At 47.7% G+C, this 18565-nt stretch overlaps 1 protein-coding gene and 1 long non-coding RNA gene across 2 annotated transcripts in view; both read right to left on the minus strand.

The window, feature by feature from the left end:
• OPCML (opioid binding protein/cell adhesion molecule like) overlaps positions 1-18565 on the minus strand; it is a 1125121-nt gene that overhangs the window by 728995 nt on the left and 377561 nt on the right.
• On the minus strand, positions 562-5821 carry LOC129048843 (uncharacterized). The gene is made up of 3 exons (XR_008511528.2): positions 5526-5821; positions 4655-4942; positions 562-2141 (listed from the first exon to the last, which is right to left on the minus strand). It is a non-coding gene; the product is annotated as an uncharacterized LOC129048843 (long non-coding RNA).

Genomic DNA, 18565 nt, shown 5'->3' on the forward strand with positions numbered 1-18565 from the left:
GCCTTCCCATATTCCTGCACTGTGCATGTTTCGATGTGATTGTAATTGTGCAACCCAGGCATGGGCCATGCTGCTGGCTCTTGTCCTTAGATGTGGTTGGATACCTGCAGTCCAATCTCTCCAGAGACCACATTCCTCACAAACAGCCCCAGTGTGTACTGAATATCTACTCCATGTGAGGGGCCTTAGCAGATGAGTCTGACTCCAGAGTGTAGATGGATGTTGGATGGATGTGAGGAGGAAGCAGTCTGGCCTCCTCTGTTTCCAAGATAGAATGTCAGTGACATACGAACAGTAGCCTACAGCAGCTGAAGAGAGACTGGTTAGATCTCACTAGGTCTGTCTCTCCTTCTAAGGCACACAGAAACTACCTTCATAACTCCCTTCCATTTCAGTGGAACACTATCATTAGCTTTGCTGAGTGGAATGAGAGTGAGAGTAACATGGCCATCCCAGGGTGAGGCCATGTCCTCTCTTCTCCCATTCTCTATGGGGTGGAATGACCAACATGACCTAGAAACATCAGGTCTGCAGGTGGCAGATCCACAGCATGAAGGAAGTATGGGTCCCAGAATGCCTGCATGGAGCAGACTCCTTGTAGACCCACGTAGTATTGTGACATGTGAGAGAGGAACAACAACAATTTTTGATTAAGCACTAAAATCTGTGGGTTGCTTACTAGAACACTTAGGATCTTTTAGAATAACTAATGCACTGTTCAAAGCCCTTCCCCATATCTCATCTCAGCTGGACCTCAGAGCAAACTGAGATAAAGGAGGCATGAATCGGATGATGCCGTTTTCCTTGTGGGGTAAATGAGGAAAGGAATGTTTATTGGCCTGCCTTAACCTCTCAATTAGAAGCCAGGACTGATGAGAAAGTGCCTACTTATCTTTCTAGGTTAATAAATACCATTGTTGTTATTTTATTCCACGGAACTACACATTCAATTGCTGTGATACTAGCTGCAATCGACTTATAAACCACATTGCTCTTTCTAAGAGGCAGGAAGAGGGAAGAGAGAAGGCAGGCGGAGGGCTCTTGAGACGCTACTCCGTGGAGATGGAGGAGGGCTCATATGGCCCTTGAGCTCATGCTGTTTTGTCTGGTTCTTGTTTTATGTCTGGATGTGAAGAGGTGCCACTTAGGGTCTGCCTGCCTCCTTGTGTCTCATCCTCTTCTCTCCTCTGAGAGAGGACGTTGAGGGGAGCTTCAAGAAGTGCATGTGAAGGAGGGACAACTCCCTTTTTCTTGCACAACGAATGCTTCAGTCACTAGAAAAACAGGGAAAAAACAGCAGCCCATCTCTGCTTCACTGCGCTCTCTTCCCAGGACTGGTTCCCAGAGATTCCACGAGGATTCAGCCCCATGCGACCATGGCACTCCTTGCCACCTGCCTGCACAGGCCCTGAGCAGAGCCTGGCTGCAGCCCGAAGGGAGACACACATCCATGCCATTAAGCAACCCTGTCCCTTTTGTTTAGAGGGTTGCCTTTTGACCCTCCTGAGCAATAATATTTTATTTCTTCAGGCAGCTGGCGTATCCATTTCAAATTCCTCCCAATCCAGAAGTGACGGCAAGGAGGGATGGACTCGATTTGTGAGAACCTATCAAGAGTGTCTTTCCTACAAGCCCAGGGAAGCCTTCAGCTGTGCTTTCTGCACATGGGAAGCATCTAGCACACTGGCCAGCACACAGTCAAAGCTTCATAAGCATTTGTCGAGTGCATAAGTGATTAGATGAGTTTGATTATGGTCTGACTTCCTATAATGTATATCCATCCTTATCTTTATGTGTTTATATCCAGTCTTATCTCAAACGAATTGAAACAAGTGATCAAGTGTCTATATTCTAACAAAAGAATCTATTTTTTACATGTATTTTGGTAACAGGTAGCTAACAGATGTTTCCATCATGTTCTAGTAAAACAGCAGAAGCTATAGATCCAAATTCAAGCAATGAATCAAAAACAATACACAGACATCTGGGTGAGAGACAAAGTGAAATTAGCACAGCCAAGCAGTGAACTAATTCAAGTTTCTGGAAAGCAGAAAGCAGCTACTTTGTGGGCATTTAGGCAAGAAGTATCCCGCGCTCTTAGCAACAACAGCGGCCAGATGGGAGCTGAGTCTTCAGGTGGCCTGTGGGAATCAGCAGAAAATGGCAGCGAGCAAGACCAGGTGAGAATTCATTTAAACAAATATGCTTTGGATTTATAATGTATGCTTACCTGATTCTTTGGGGGATAAAGAGATAAAGTTGTCTACTATTAATTAATCTAGGGCTGACTACGATTAATGACAGTGCTATAACTGAGGCAGAGTGCTGTGGAAATGTTCTAGAAAGACATATTTTATCAAGGTGGGGGAGAGTGGTGATATCACAGGACATTTACGAGGAGATGAAATTTACTGAAGCTTTGCAAGTTAGATGCAGTGTTGACTGGCAATTATAGAAAAGGGAGAAGGTAGAAAAGGCAATTATAGCAAGAGAGAACCTCTTAAAGGTAAAACAGAGAAAGGTAATTATTAAATTGGTCAGCAAGCAAATTAGGCATGGGGTAGGGGTAACAGTTGAGAAAAAGTTGTGCTGGAAGGAAACCTGGAAAGTTTGATAAAGTCACAGTGTTGAGAACTTCAAATGTGAGGCTTAAATACTTGTGCTTTCTTCTGAATGCAATGAAGAGCCACCCACAGCTTGTGAGCACAGGAGAGGCAGGACAAAAAGAAAGAAGCAAGGTAACCCTTACGGCAGTGCACAAGGCACATTGGATAAGAAAGAGTGTGGAGGTAGGAAGACTGATTTGAAGGTGGGGACATGGCCATGAGGCCGAGCTGGTGCTGTGCCCTTGGCTGTGTGCAGGAGGGGTCGGCACTGGAAGGTATAACCAATGGGCAGGCTGTGGTTGCTGAGTGAATTCGCAGACAACAGACAGGAAGGAACAAACAAAAAATCTGGAAGTTGGAACCATGATGACAGGAGGTGGAGAATGTCATTTAAAAAGGGAGGAGAGAGAATGAATTTACACTGGCGAATACCTTACAAGTTATTAATGATGTTCATATACATTTCTAACAATGGTAGCTCTGTGATAACATCTTATTATTGCCATTTTTAAATGCTAGCATAGATCCATGATTGAAGCAAGGGACTAGAGTTCTAAGAGCTGAGATTTTTACTATAGGCTTACTGTGCCTGTACTGTGTGCTGCCAGATAAATCACTCAGCCTTTCTGGGACTCTGGCTGCATAAAAGAGAAATGGGGCTACTAATCCCACTAATGGCCTTCTTGGTAAGGACACAGGGATGATGAGTGAGCTGATGCTCGGAGCTCTGGGAAGGAGAGGTCATGATCAATGAGAGTGTGGAGATGTTCCCTGCCATGCTCTATCTTCCATCTTTTTTTTTTTTTTGAGACAGAGTTTCTCTCTTGTCGCCCAGGCTGGAGTGCAATGGCACAATCTCGGCTCACTGCAACCTCTGCCTCCCGGGTTCAAGAGATTCTCCTGCCTCAGCCTCTTGAGTAGCTGGGATTACAGGCGCCTGCCACCATGCCCAGCTAATTTTTGTATTTTTAGTAGAGGAGAAGTTTCACTATGTTGGCTGGGTTGATCTTGAACTCCTGACCTCATGACTTGCCCGCCTCGGCCTCCCAAAGTGCTGGGATTACAGGCATGAGCCAACGTGCCTGGCCATGCTACGCTAATTTTTTTGTATTTTTAGTGGAGATGAGGTTTCACCATGTTGGCCAGGCTGGGTCTTGAGCTCCTGACCTCAGGTGATCTGCCTGCCTCGGCCTCCCAAAGTGCTGGAATTACAGGCATGAATCACCACGCCCAGACCTCTATCTCCTATCCTCATCTGTCTCTTGCATAAGTAGGGAACTCCCCCCAGCACAGGCCCAGTAACATGACAGGGCTAGAGCCCATGTTCACTGTGGACAAGGGGAAAAAACACACACAGTTGAGATTAAACTTCTAAAAAGAGCTGTCCAATTTGTCAGCTGTTCCCCTCCTGACCTTTGCTGAGTACTGAGAAGCTGTGGTGCCTTCCCCTGCAAGCTTCCCCTCTGCAGGAGACTCCAATGAATGAAGCATGCTTAAATAAATGTCTCCAAGGCAGCTCCATCAAATATTAAAAGAACAGAACTCCTTCAGTCAGCAACAGGGCACGGCACCCAATCCCTGAGTGTCAGGGACTCCCGCCTCCTCTCATCACTTCAACTTTAAATAGCTCTTCAGGGCAGTGTTCCTATCACTAAGGCTGATAGGCAGCGCCACTTTCTACATGCAGGCTTTGTCTTCAGCATCTCTCACCAAGCACAGAGGAACAAGAAAACCTGCTGACCACTCAGAAGGGGAGAGGCAGGTAAAAGAAGACGAGGGAGGCAGTAGGTCTTGGGAGATTTGAGGAGTTATCACTTTTGATAGTCTGGAGGCCAAAGTTGAGAAAGGAGAAGCTAGGCCTGGCGTGCAGATCTGGCATCTAGGAGGTGCGTCTTGAGCAGACAGGTCACGGAGAAAGCCCCACCCACTTCAAAATAGGAAGACTCTATCCTCTGAGCGGGAAAAAGGCCAATTTCGATGGTAAACAGCAGTGACTTTGACCTTAGCAAGCATGTGTGGGTTTATAAAATAGGGATAAGAATGCTTACCTGGGATCGATGTTGTGGGAATTATACCAGGTAATACACAGAAGGGATGGGTGGCTCTGCCTGATACTTCACAGGGGCTCAACAAAAGCCAGTGTAACCCACCCTGCTCCCCATCTTACCACATCCCCCTTTAAATCAGTCCCTACTGAGTGCCAGGCACCCGAGCAGACAGGTCCTGGTTGTACAAACTGCAAACGATAGAATCCCTGTCCTTGAGGAATTCACCGGTTCACACTGTTACTCATCACTTGTGCATACTCAGCTAGTTCATAACCTCTGTTACTTCATCTGCAAAGACGGAATGATGATCACATTTAACTCAAAATTGCCCCGTTTACTGCCCGTCCTACAGTTGTCACTCAGCTAACGCTTTCTTCCTCCTGCCCATCTCTCATCCCTCCCCACCCCAGCTACCATCTGATGTTGGGGAAGCATGGTGTTTAAGGCGAGAATGTCACCCTGGGGCCACCAGGCAGCCACACAGCCAGCTTTTCCACTGTCTGCCCCCAAATAACTGCCTTTCAGGAAACAATTAAGTGGATTTCTCAAAATGCTAAACTCCTATAGAATCCAGAGGTCTCATTTCCCTCCTCCCTTCAGAAGATCCACTGGGAGCTCCCATTTCCTCTACTGTTCCTCACGAGGCAGCCTCTCTCCTGTGGCCCAGGTACTGTGAGGTGAGGCTTGCCCACTGCCTTACTCTAACATTGACCAAGCTCGCTCCCTCATGCCATTGATCAGATAATTTGTACTGAGCGCTCACAGCCAGAGACGATAAACTTGGAGGGAATGTGCAATCTATGCAGACTCCCCTGTCGCCTCCAGATATCTGCTTCTTACTGCGTTGGTAAATGGAAATGATGGCACCAACCTCTCTGAAACAAGAGGGAGGGAAGTATCGCAGGCTGTTGGTTTTCACAGCCCTGGGCACTGGTTTGGAAGCTCTGTCCACTTTGCAGGAGACTGGCCTTTGGGTCCACAGGAGAGAGGAGTGGTGAAGAACTGAAACAGCCATGCACACTTCAGCGCTGGCTCCATCCCACCTCCCTCCAGGAGGCGAAGAACTGAAACAGCCATGCGCACTCCAGCGCTGGCTCCATCCCACTGCCCTCCAGGGGGCGAAGAACTGAAACAGCCATGCGCACTCCGCGCTGGCTCCATCCCACTGCCCTCCAGGGGGCGAAGAACTGAAACAGCCATGCGCACTCCAGCGCTGGCTCCATCCCACTGCCCTCCAGGGGGCGAAGAACTGAAACAGCCATGCGCACTTCAGCGCTTGCGCCATCCCACCGCCCTGCAGGGGGCGAAGAACTGAAACAGCCATGCGCACTCCAGCGCTGGCTCCATCCCACTGCCCTCCAGGGGGCGAAGAACTGAAACAGCCATGCGCACTTCACCGCTCGCGCCATCCAACCGCTCTCCAGGGGGCGAAGAACTGAAAGAGCCATGCTCACCTCAGCGCTTGCGCCATCCCACCGCCCTCCAGGGGGCAAAGAACTGAAACAGCCATGCGCACTTCAGCGCTCACTCCATCCCACTGCCCTCCAGGGGGTGAAGAACTGAAACAGCCATGCGCACTTCAGCGCTCACTCCATCCCTCCGCCCCGCAGGGGGCGAAGAACTGAAACAGCCATGAGCACTTCAGTGTTCGCGCCATCCCACCGCCCTGCAGGGGGTGAAGAACTGAAACAGCCATGTGCACTTCAGCGCTGTCTCCATCCAACCGCCCTCCAGGGGGCAAAGAACTGAAACAGCCATGCGCACTTCAGCGCTCGCACCATCCCTCCGCCCTGCAGGGGGCGAAGAACTGAAACAGCCATGCGCACTTCAGCGCTCACTCCATCCCTCCGCCCTGCAGGGGGCGAAGAACTGAAACAGCCATGAGCACTTCAGCGCTCGCGCCATCCCACCGCCCTGCAGGGGGCGAAGAACTGAAACAGCCATGCGCACTTCAGCGCTCGCTCCATCCCACCGCCCTGCAGGGGGCGAAGAACTGAAACAGCCATGCGCACTTCAGCGCTCGCTCCATCCCACTGCCCTCCAGGGGGCGAAGAACTGAAACAGCCATGCGCACTCCAGCGCTGGCTCCATCCCACTGCCCTCCAGGGGGTGAAGAACTGAAACAGCCATGCGCACTTCCGCGCTCACGCCATCCAACCGCCCTCCAGGGGGCAAAGAACTGAAACAGCCATGCTCACCTCAGCGCTCGCACCATCCCTCCGCCCTGCAGGGGGCGAAGAACTGAAACAGCCATGAGCACTTCAGTGCTCGCGGCATCCCACCGCCCTGCAGGGGACGAAGAACTGAAACAGCCATGTGCACTTAGCGCTGTCTCCATCCAACCGCCCTCCAGGGGGCGAAGAACTGAAACAGCCATGCGCACTTCAGTGCTCACTCCATCCCACTGCCCTCCAGGGGAGGAGGGGAAGTGGTTCTGGTGTCCCAACTCTACAATTGGCAGAGACGAGGTCCAGAGTTTCAGTGATCTGTCCAGGATCAGACAGACCCAACTCAGATTCTGACTCTGACAGCATGTTTTCCACCCTGGCACTCAGGGAGCTGCCTTAGATGACAGCTGAAAAAGGGAAGAAAGGAAGGCTTAGAGTGATGGACTGGGCGGGCAGCATCCACCATACTTCAGGATTTAGGGTCCTGATTAACCAAGCAGGCTGATGCATTCAGTCTTGAGAAGGAGAGAGGGGTTAAGGTAGAGGAGGAGAGTGGAGAAAAAAATTCCCTCACCCACTGCCAGCCCTGTTCTTCCCCTCCTTCCTTGAACACCACACTTCACCTGCTCTCTGAACTGGGAAAAGCAACAGACCCAGACAGCCACCTCAATTCTACTTAGCAGCTTAAAAGTCTAAATTGATGGCTGTCCTCTTCATCTCTGAAGGTCTGTTATTCAGGTTTTGTGGTTTGTTCGTCCTAACTTTGTTACGCACCATGATACTTGCAAATGGGGCAACATAAATTAAGAACTGGTAACGACGACATTTGGAGCAGGTCCTATGGGAGATTCAGATGAATCCTGATTTGTGGATATGAGGAAATCTTCCAATTTGACATTGTAGTATATCACCCATATATTTCCCCCTGCAAATGTTCTTTCCTACTCTTTTCAGCCTGCCTCTTTGAGCCAGTTAAAGGAGAGGACCCAGGCAACTGCTAGGCTTCCCACTTAAATAAAACGAAGTTAATTTACTTGCAAAGAAGACATACAATTTAAGTCTCCTCTTTTTCATCCCCTCTACCATTTAGTGTGTCCCTGATAAGTCGGTTGCCCCCTCCAAATTCTCTCAACCCCCACCCGCACACTTGACGCTGTCAGAGAGAGAATAAATATCAGTTTTTGACTGACAATCGGCTGTGGAAACTTTGTCCAATTAGTTGTTAGAGCATGTGCAGTTGAGGATGGTGCTGCTTGCTCACTGAAGCTGCTGCTGTTTTGTCATGTGGTGTCCGGCTGACCTTTAGGCCACCCCGGGCACATCCCATCAGCTCAGTAATCCTTCGTTCTCAACAGCAGACATCCAATTTGGATCCAAAGCCTGACCATTCACAGGTGGATTGTCTGGGGAGATCAAAGTAGAGCCTGCTTTGGGAGCAGGGAGGTGGTTATGCCAGAGATGAGTCGCTATCACTCTTCAAGAGGCCGGAGCACTTGTACTCAGCACTGGGGAGGGGAAGCGTCTGGAGCTTGTGTTCTCCCAGAACTCTGTCCCTGCCTACAGAAGGGCTCCAGGCAGCATCCCTGGATTAACACTGCCCACCTCCACTCACTCCTTCCTCTCTGGGCCAGGCCCAGGCCAGAGCAGTTTTCTTTTGTTATCTCATTTAAACCTTAAATAGTGGTCTTGGGAAACATGTTTTCTGTGTCTTTATTCTCCACAAATGAGGAATCACAGCCTCCAGATATATCAGGTGCCCATTTAGGGCATGCTAGTAATAATCACAACGTCTAATGTGTATCGAGCCCTTACTCCATGTCAGGGACTGTGCTGAACCCTTTGCATGGATGGTCTCACCCTTTCCTCCAACAGCCCTGAGGGCTTCTGTCATCATCTTCATTTTGCAGATGAAGAGTCTGAGGTTCCAGAGGTTATAAAATTTGCCTGAGTTGATGCAGTTGCTAAATGGTGCAGCTGGGGTTTCAACCCAGGACTCTGAACCCTCTGTTTTCAGTTGCCACCTCTGTAAAAATCAGAGCTGCAGGAATTTGAGCCCATGCCTGTTTTCGGAATCCATGCACCGTATGCTGCCTTATAGTGTCCTCTAAAACGTGAAGCCACTTGATGCCTTGGCGCCCGGTTCTCCCCTTACTGTCCTGACTGTGGGATGCAGGCTGCCTGGTGGCACTATAAGACCCCACTCCACCCCAGCACCCCCTGTGCAGTGTTGGCAAAGGTGCCCTGGCATCTTGCAAAATCTTCCTCCTCTCTCTTTTCTTTCCCCAGGAAAGAAACCTGCAGGAACCTCTCTAATGGACCTTGTAGACCTGGTCATAAAAATGAGTGTGGCTTCCAGCTCAAACTGCAGAAGTGGTCAGCTTGTGTGGGATGGCCACAGGGCTGAGCAAATGGGTGCATGTGCAGACCCAAAGGGCAGCTGAGAAGGACTGAGAGCTCCTCAGGAAGCCACATCCTCCCCTGCCCCAGAACCCTTCTAGAAAGAGAGTGGCCTCCAAAACTATTTTAGAGATATTAATAATTCATCGGCGGGGTATGGTGGCTCATGCCTGTAATCCCAGCACTTTGGGAGGCTGAGGTGAGCGAATCACAAGGTCAGGAGTTCGAGACCAGCCTGACCAACGTGGTGAAACCCCGTCTCTGCTAAAAATACAAAAATTAGCTGGGCGTGGTGGTGCACGCCTGTAATCCCAGCTACTCAGGAGGCTGAGGCAGGAGAATTGCTTGAACCCGGGAGGCGGAGGTTGCAGTGAGCTGAGATTATGCCACTGCACTCCAGCCTGCGCAACACAGCGAGACTCTGTCTCAATAATTCATGAACCCCAGGGGAAAAGAAAAAACTTTAAAAGAGGAAAACAAGGATCTAATGGGCCCCAGAGGCTCCCACACAATTGGCAGTGGCTGGTTTGCCCTTTGGCTGCTGGAGATGCAGGAAGATGGGGGAGGAAGGAAGGAGGAAAAAAAGAATTTTTTTTTTTTTCCAAAAATGAAGCACACTTTTAAAAGCTACAAGAGCCTGTATCAATATGACCTTGTCCAGAATTTATAAAAGAGCTTTGGTATATAAATTTGATCCTTGAAAATTATTGGGTGAGGAAAGTGCAGTTATGATTAATCTAATTTTTCATTTAAGGATAAGTACATCTTCACTAGTTTGGGGTTTGCTGACAGCCCAAGCCCTGGCCCTCCACAGCTCTGTCCCAGAGGCTATTCTTCACCCTGTGGACACTGCTCCTGATTCCCACCTATGTTCTATCATAGGATAAATTAGGGCTTCTCGAGAGAAGAGCAGGAGATGGAGGTGGGAATCTTGGTCTAGAGTTCTCTAGATTTCAGCAAAAATCTCAACTGAGATCCCCAAGGCTGAAAAAAGACCCCAGGCCCTCAGAAACCATTATCCTTCCATTCAAGACACCTGGAACTTCTCAGAGTGCCTTGGCAGGATCCCCAAGGAAGAGAATGCTTCTAGCTCTTGACCTTCCAGAGGGTTTTGGTGATTTTTGTATGAAGAACAATGACATCTTTTTTGTTGACAGTTGATGAGGAACAGAAACAGAGATTTAGTTTATAATCTGATGACTAGTTGTCCCTTTTATCCCCCATGTATTGTTTCTACCTTGGAGTTCAGGTGTCAGAAACTGTCTGATCTTATTTTTAACCTCCTTCAGAATCCAAACCACTGTACAAAAAAGAGGAATGATTTAAAAAGAGGGTCAGATACCCCTTCCAATCTCCTTCCTTACCTCTCCACTCCCACTCTGATTCCCCTACCACTCAGCTCCCCGAAGAAAGAGGAAAAGAGTGTTTGCCTTCTATTTTGTGATGCTTGTCAACAGTAGGCAAAACTCCATTGTTATCTGGAGCTGTGTGGCATTGTTTCATGTGAGTGCCCACTTCGTTATTTAAGAACTCGGAGTTTCCTTTAAAGGTTGCTTCATCAAAACATGCCATTAGTTAGAGACTACTGCATCCACATCAACTGGGAAGAATGTCTGATTGCCGGCCTCTTTCATACCTCCTGCAATGCCCACCCTCCCTTATCCTCTCCACTCCCACCTTGGACCCAAGGTAACCCCTTCCCTCCTAATCCCCCCCAACCTCCACAGACTGGTCTGTTTTGACTCCTTTCCTGGTGCAGAGACATTTCTTCAGTAATCTGGGAGTGTTCATGTGCTAATGCAGGTAAATTGTAATTAATTTCTCTCTAATTGATGCGTGGGACTACCTAGGCCCCTCATTTTCCTCCCTTCATTCCTTTATAAATATATGATTTGACAGGTTAATTTGAAAGCAAAAGTTAGATTCTTTACAGCCATCTAAGCCGAAGCCCTGGCACGCAATTTGCTGTCTAGTTGTGTGAAGCATAATAAAAGGGTTGAAGTCAGGTTATCCTTTATTTTTTATCATCATTTTGCTAATTTAATCTTTTTCCCCTTCATAAGTTAATAAAATATTCATTTCACAGCCTGAAAGCCTTGGCAGCGACTGGCGAGGGAGCAGTCTCCACAGTGGGCTGTGTTCCACGGGGTGACCTTCTCCCTGGGGTCCCTGCAGCCTGGACCCCGGAAGGGGCACCGCGAGGGTCTTGTGGGCGGCTCTGGAGGAGTTTCGCTTTGGCATCTGAATCAGGACTGAGTCAAGCCTCCCACATTCTGCAGCAGCTCAGAGAAAAGCACTAGAAATTACTGGAGCTGTGGGAGAGACGGGAGCCTGCCCCGCAGCCAGATACCCAGAGCCATTCTCAGAAGATGGGGGAGGTGGAAGGCCATTTCCTGTCAGCTCCAGCATGAACCACGGGGAGGGCTTATGGCTGGATGAAACCAGCGCAGGAGTCACAAAGAGGCTACTCCACAGGAGAGTGAGTCCTCCAGAAGACAAGGCGAGAACCCAGCTGCCCAAATGGTAGGCTCAGGCATTGCTCAGCTATTTGCTTCCACACAAAAGGAAGGGCTGGGAGCACTGCAGAGGTCCACGGGAGGACGGCTCTCAGAGCTCAGGTTGCCTTGGAACCCATCTTAACTTCTTGCTGATTTGCTACAAAGCTCTCTGTACCCAGGCCTGCTCACTTGAGAGCTGGCCTTTCTGACACTAGCCAACCTACTGGAAATATTCAAGACTTTAGTGGTTCAGCTCTTCTTCCCCGAGAGTTGGGGTAACAGCAGAGGGGCTTATGTCTGATGGGAGCATCTCTGGCCTCCACACCAGGCACCTTTCTCCCTGGGCCTCCATTTTTCCATCTCCTTATTCTGTTTAAAACCGGAAAAATAAGGGAAGAAGGTTGCTTCCTTCTTACAAGGTGCTATAGAATGACTGCCCCCTGGGAAACGTGCTTCTCAGACTACCCCACAGATGTGAAGTATCACACATGGGGGCTCCATCTGGATATAGAAGTTGGAGTTCCCTTGCTGAGATGCATTCCCAGGTAAGACAAGGAGACACGTTGCCACAGCTGACACTTGTTTACTTCTCACCGAGAACACGGAAGTGCCCACTTTTTGGTTGGAGGACCCTGGGTGAGAAGAAACACTTCTTAAAAGGATGAAGGCAGATAAGGGCCCAGCATTCACCAGAGTCACCCTGCAGAGAGGGTGAACAGGAGCAGCTCACACAGAGATCTCTGACCAGAGGACCCACGCTCATCTGTAGAGGGTCCCTAGGGGATGTGCTGGGCAGGATGGAGCCAGGAGGGAGGCTCCTGCTGTCATTCCCATCTGCACAAATGTGCTCATGCTTCCGATTTAAAAAAAAAAAAAAATTTTTTGAGGAAGTTGCCATGAGCAGGCTGACCTGACCCTGGCCCCCTCAAAAAAGCCACAAAATGAGGGGTCCGATAAATCATGAATGCCTTCAAATCATGAGTTTTTTCTCTAAATTTAATAAAAGTGCATGTTTTAGTGGCCATATCCACCCTTACTTTTCTCAGGTCGTTAGAATTTTTTATTTTTGTAACAGATTCTGCAATTATGACTATTCTTTTACATAAAGTTTTGTCACATTCTTTTTGTCCAAAAATTTGGGAAACTTCATTGGGGAAAAGGTCTCTTCATCCCATTGTTATTTTTAATTATCAGCATTAAAAAATAATAATAATAGAAAAAGAATAGAAGTCAAAAAAAGTATCTTAACAAGCTGCCTGAAAATTACAGAGGAACACCACTTATCAGGAAAACAATTCAAGCCCATTAGAGGGAAAATACTATCAAAATATGAGCAGTTGAGGGGACATTGGGAACCAAGAAAGAGTTCAGACTGAGAGGTGGCCAATAGAAGGAGAAGGAAAAAAGAGGAGGCAATGTGAAGCCTGAGAAAGGAAGAATAGCGAGGAGGATAGTAAAATGCTGAACTTTGCAAAGACGAGAATCAAAGTTTCTGTGAATGGAAGACACGGCTCTGCATTGCCTTGAATTGCAATTTTTCTTATCTCAGAGAACTTTGCACAAGAACCGTTGCTTGCCTCTTTCCAGAAGAGTGATACAAGATGGGATTAGAGTGCACCCTGTTTATCCTATTCCTGGGTTAGTATAGATTGTTGAGGATTTCCACAGGAGGCACGCTCTGAGTATGCACTTGAGGGGAAATTCACCTCTTCTGCTACTGGAAAGGTCTCTTAAAGCCAGAGCAGAGAACTGGAGGAGGAGGAGGAAATACTTGCTAGTAAAAACCAACAGTCTGTGAGAGGAAGGACTCTTTAATTGGCTCCATCCCTGCTTTCGTTTTACTGTCTTGAATGCATCACCTTTTCTCCTTTGACAGAGAAATGTTATGAAAGAGTGGTCTACGTTTGCAGTTCTCTTTTCTCGCCTCCCTGTACCCTTCATTCCATCTCACTATCATCTGCCTTCTGCTTCTACTGTAATATTGAATCTGTCGAGCTCTGAAGAGCTCTAGTTTGTAAATTTCAAAAGATCATTTTTCACCACCCTTCTCCTTCTTAGGGATCATTCTGACCACTCTGTCCTCCAAACACTTTCCTCCCTTGGCTTCCATGAAAGCAGCTCCTAAAGTTTCTCCACCTTTTTGGCCATATCCTTCCTTTCATCTTTCCTGGGCTTCTACAATTCCCTGCAAAGGCCCCCAAGTCTCCTTACTTCACCGAATACCCAGCCACACCCTCAGCATCAACTATGCCGAGCAGGCTACTATATATAATCTATACATCTATGTGTCTATATCCATATCTACATGCAGGCCAGAACTCTTTTCTGAACTCAAATTTATTCAACTGCCTACTTGACATCTCTGCAGATTTAAATTTACACCTACATCTCCTCTCTGAATGCCTGCTCCTGGCTCATCCCTCCTCCTCCAGTCCCCATTTTGGACACAGCTTTCCATCTACCCACTTTCTAGAATCAGAATCCTGGGGACCATCCCTGCTCACCTCTTCCTCTCACCGCCCATATCCAAACTATTAAAAGATCCTGACCTTTGTACCTACTGAGTATCTCTCAGATCGCCCTCTTCTCTAGTCCTGTGTCTTTTTGCAAGGTCAGGATCTTATTTCTTATTTAACCTATCGGAGAGCAAGACACTCTGCCACCAGTATTCATTTCTTAGCAGTCCATTGTCTTTGCCATTAACGAATCTTTACGAAAGGTTTATCAGATCCTATCACTCCCCTGCTTACATGATTTTTAAAGTCATCCTTTGATCTTGAGGATGAAATCTCAATTTCTTAGCATGGTAAACAGAGCTCCCATTTTTATACGATCCTTACCTAATCCCCACCCTCTTGCAAGATGCTATAGAATGACTGCCCCCTGCTTACTCAACCTGTTACCTGGACCCTTCACCCTGCCTACCTTATTTCAAGATCCTAGCAGCCACCTGGAGGCACAGATTTCTATGGGGACTTTCTTCTCTATCTAGACAACTCTTCCTCAGCCTCAGTGACTCAGTTTTACCGCCACAGTCTGCGGGGAGGGCAAGCCCCTTCCCGACCCTTCTCTATGTTCCCAGAATTCCCAGAACCTATGCTAAGAGACCAGCCAGCTGAGCACATGCATTCTAGTCATCTCTATTTGCTCCTCTCATCAGGCCTCTAGGCTGAGACTTTCTGGGGAGCAAGAGCCATGTTTCTGCATCACCCCTTAGTGGAGAATCCTCCACATAATAGGAGCTAATGAAAAGATGTTGAGTTGTTCATAAAATAAAAGTAATATGTAACAATTTACCATGAGGCTACCTATAAAGAATTATGAAGAAAATCCAATGTTTATTGCAAAGGATGTCTATTAAATGGTGTCCCTTGGGTAAATGTCTATTTGGAATCCCCACAACAGAAAATCTACTTCTAACTAAAATTAAAAATAACACCAAGCAAACAGAACAAAAAGTAGAGTTTCGTTTTGTTGTTGTTATAAATAAATTGCCTGAAAACCTGAGTAAGACACCTAAGAGTTTCTCTCCTGCTGGAGCTGGACTAAGAACACCTGGAAACCCTGCCTCTCAACCCGCCTCAGCAGCACTCACAGCAGCCTGTTCCCTGCTCACCCCACACGTTTCAGCTCATGAAACCACTTAGAAAAATGCATCCTTACAGCCACGGAGATACGAGATGCTGGGATCCGGCTACATTTGCACATTTGCATTCTGCTTATCAGGTCACCCAATGGCAAAATCTTCAGAGGGAGCCGGCAATTTCTCCCTCATACTGAAGCTAATGAGCAAAATAGCTCTTGCTGAAGGACAAGAAAAAGTCGTCGCGCACACGGTGTACTGCGGGCACCACGGGCAGGCTGTCATCATTATGAAAAACCATCACAAGACCTTACAAATTAAAAGCTGCGGATAAAACTTTTGCCCTATGGAGTTTGTAAGGAAGCATCTCACTGTTCATCAGGACCAGGCAGCTGCAGTCTCCCAGAATGCTAGGAGGGCCGGGCTGCCTCCTGCAGGCTCCCAGAGGGGATACAACGTCAGCTGTCAATTTCTAAGCAAAGGGAGATTGTTTTATACTCGTTTTGGGCTCTCTCTTCGTATCCAGGCTTGCCTCACAGAGTTGACTTTTATTACCAGCTTAATCACCAGCAAGCTTAGCTGAGGAGTTATCAGTGATGCCCATCCTTCCACTTTTTCTCAGCTCCCCTCTCTGCCTCCTCTGTCTCCCTGCTCCTCTTCTCCCACCCCGTCTCCTTGGTTAGCAGCTTCCTGGGCTTCTGCTTTGCATCTTTCCAGCCAGCTCACGGAGGGATAAAGGAAGCTTATTTCAGAACCAGTCATCAACTCCCCCTTTGGATCAAACTGCAAGTGAAAATTGTACCCATCTGTCTAAACAACTCAAGGAAAATGGGACCCAAATTGTCCAATTTTGGTGTGTCCACCTAGCCTGCTAATTTAATTTTACTTTCCAAAAATCTGAGACCCCATACTGCCTGCTCTTCTGCGTTGATGCAAGAAAATGAGCAAAGAAAAAATGCACATCTCCAAAAACAAATCATTCTGCTGGCCCCGGGGGGCACTGGTTATACAAGAGGCTGCATCTCTGAGATCTGTATTCAGGTCTCTGGTGAGGGCCAGCAGGAAGTGCAGAGCCACGGAAAATTGAAAAATAATAGGGGAAAGGAGAAACAAACATTTCAGCTTTGTCTTCAATGTGCACTTGGAACTTGGTTCTGGAAAAAGATAAGGGTGGAGAGATGCATTTCCCAGCAGTGGCAGGTACTTGGCTCTATTTGGGGCTTTACCAACAGGGGCTGGATTGGTGGACTTTTGCGTTCTACACACTCAGTTCTAGAAGGTGTGGCAAGTCCCTTCTCGTACTGATTCCTGAAATGAAGTCCTCTTCCCCATACCCAAAGGTGATTTGTGTTTCTGAACATAATATAATGAGAGGCTTAGATGAGAAACCCAAAACAAAGCAGTAACCTCATCAAGTAAATGATAATTATAAGGAAGGTGTCAAGAGTACAAATACTATATTCCTATCTCAGATTCATTTCTAAAAATAAGATCCAGGGCCAGGCGCGGTGGCTAACGCCTGTAATCCTAGCACTTTGGGAGGCTGAGGTGGGAGGATCACGAGGTCAAGAGATCGAGATCATCCTGGCCAACATGGTGAAACCCCATCTCTACTAAAAATACAAAAATTAGTCAGGCATGGTGGCGGGCACCTGTAGTCCCAGCTACTCAGGAGGCTGAGGCAGGAGAATCACTTGAACCTGGGAGGCAGAGATTGCAGTGAGCCGAGATCACGCCAGTGCACTCCAGCCTGGTGACAGAGTGAGACTCTGTCTAAAAATAAAATAAAATAAAAATAAAAAAATAAAGTTCTAGGAGGTATGAAAGCCCCTCATTAGAAAGAGGAAGGAAGTCCTGAAGAACCCCTCGCAGGGAGGGCTGACTGCTTTCCTCCTGTCTGGAGGGGGCCATTCGTACCACCAGCGAGGGCAGGAATGTGGTCAACAGCCTATCTCCCATCGTTGATTTGAACCAGGCAAAACGGTGACACCGATGAATTGCACACTCAGGTGGCATGTTCCCTTCATCACAGGCTTGTTAATAAGAAGAGTGAAATCACTCTCCAGTTCCTGCAATGATTTGGGAAGTCTTTCCTGCCTTTTCTTCTCTCTTCTGCAAAGCACTCCCAAGCTAATGGAAAGTGAAATAAGGTGGTTTGCTGATCCTGAGTGAGACTGATAACACGCGGGGTTTTTAGAAATCTTCACGACCTAGGCATCTGAAAACACGTTAGCCCATTCTCTGCATCCCGACAAGCATTTCTGAATGGGGTGCTTCATTCCCGTGAGGGCTCTGCCCTGGGTTCTGGCTCCTGTGGAAAGGGAGAGGTCAGAGGTCCCTGAGGCACGATGGATGCCTCAGTCAGGACACGTTCAGTTATGACCCCATAACAAGTGGCCCTAAATGTTAGAGGCAGTGGCAAGAAGCTATGTGCTTCTCACTCACAAGGACACATCCTTCTGTCCCACAGGGTATTTGCTCTGCACCAAGACAGACAGAGGGGCCACTAAATGGCAGATTGTCAATCTCACATTAGAGGGAAGACAGGGTTGCACTGAATAATAAAATTTCTGCTTGGAATTCACACAGTCACTACTGCCCAGATTTATTGACTAAAGCAAGTCATGCGGCCAATCTTGCATTCAAGAGCAAAGTAATAAATCTATATTCCATAGAGAAGGAAAGTGAAGACTGACAAACATTGTCATAGCCTCCTATAATGGAAAGCAGGGCTCTGTCAGCCTTGGAATATGGAATGGCTCCACCATTGTGGAATGTCTCCCGGTCTCCCAAAGCCCAGCTGCAAAACAAGCACAAGAACGCATGCGCACCCTGACCTATTCCAGCATCACAGCCCACAGAGCTCCAGGGCACGTGGGTTCTCATCCACAGGGCTTCAGCTCTCTGAGGAACATTTGTTACCCGGCTTCCTTTTTGGTTTCCTGTGGTTTCAGCCTTGTCTTAGGAATAGAGAATCAAAGAGAGGACTCAAACAATACAGACAGAACCAGCAATCAAAAACGCATGTGGGCTGAGTGCAGGCTCCTGGAACGCAGACACTGGCTTAATCACATAATGTCCTTTACACAAACCTGATAGAAAGGATTATGTGCTCTATTACCTTTTTCTTTACTTCAGAAATTCAAAAGTATCCTCTTCAAAGAACTCTTAGGGAACTTTAATGTGCAATGTGCGGCCACAAATAATTGCCCCTAAGTCTCTCAATTTATGAAAAACAGAGCAATTCCAAGAGGGGCGAAGTAAA

This window comes from Pongo abelii, chromosome 9 (assembly GCF_028885655.2).
Source record: "Pongo abelii isolate AG06213 chromosome 9, NHGRI_mPonAbe1-v2.0_pri, whole genome shotgun sequence".
Taxonomy (NCBI): Eukaryota; Metazoa; Chordata; class Mammalia; order Primates; family Hominidae; genus Pongo; species Pongo abelii.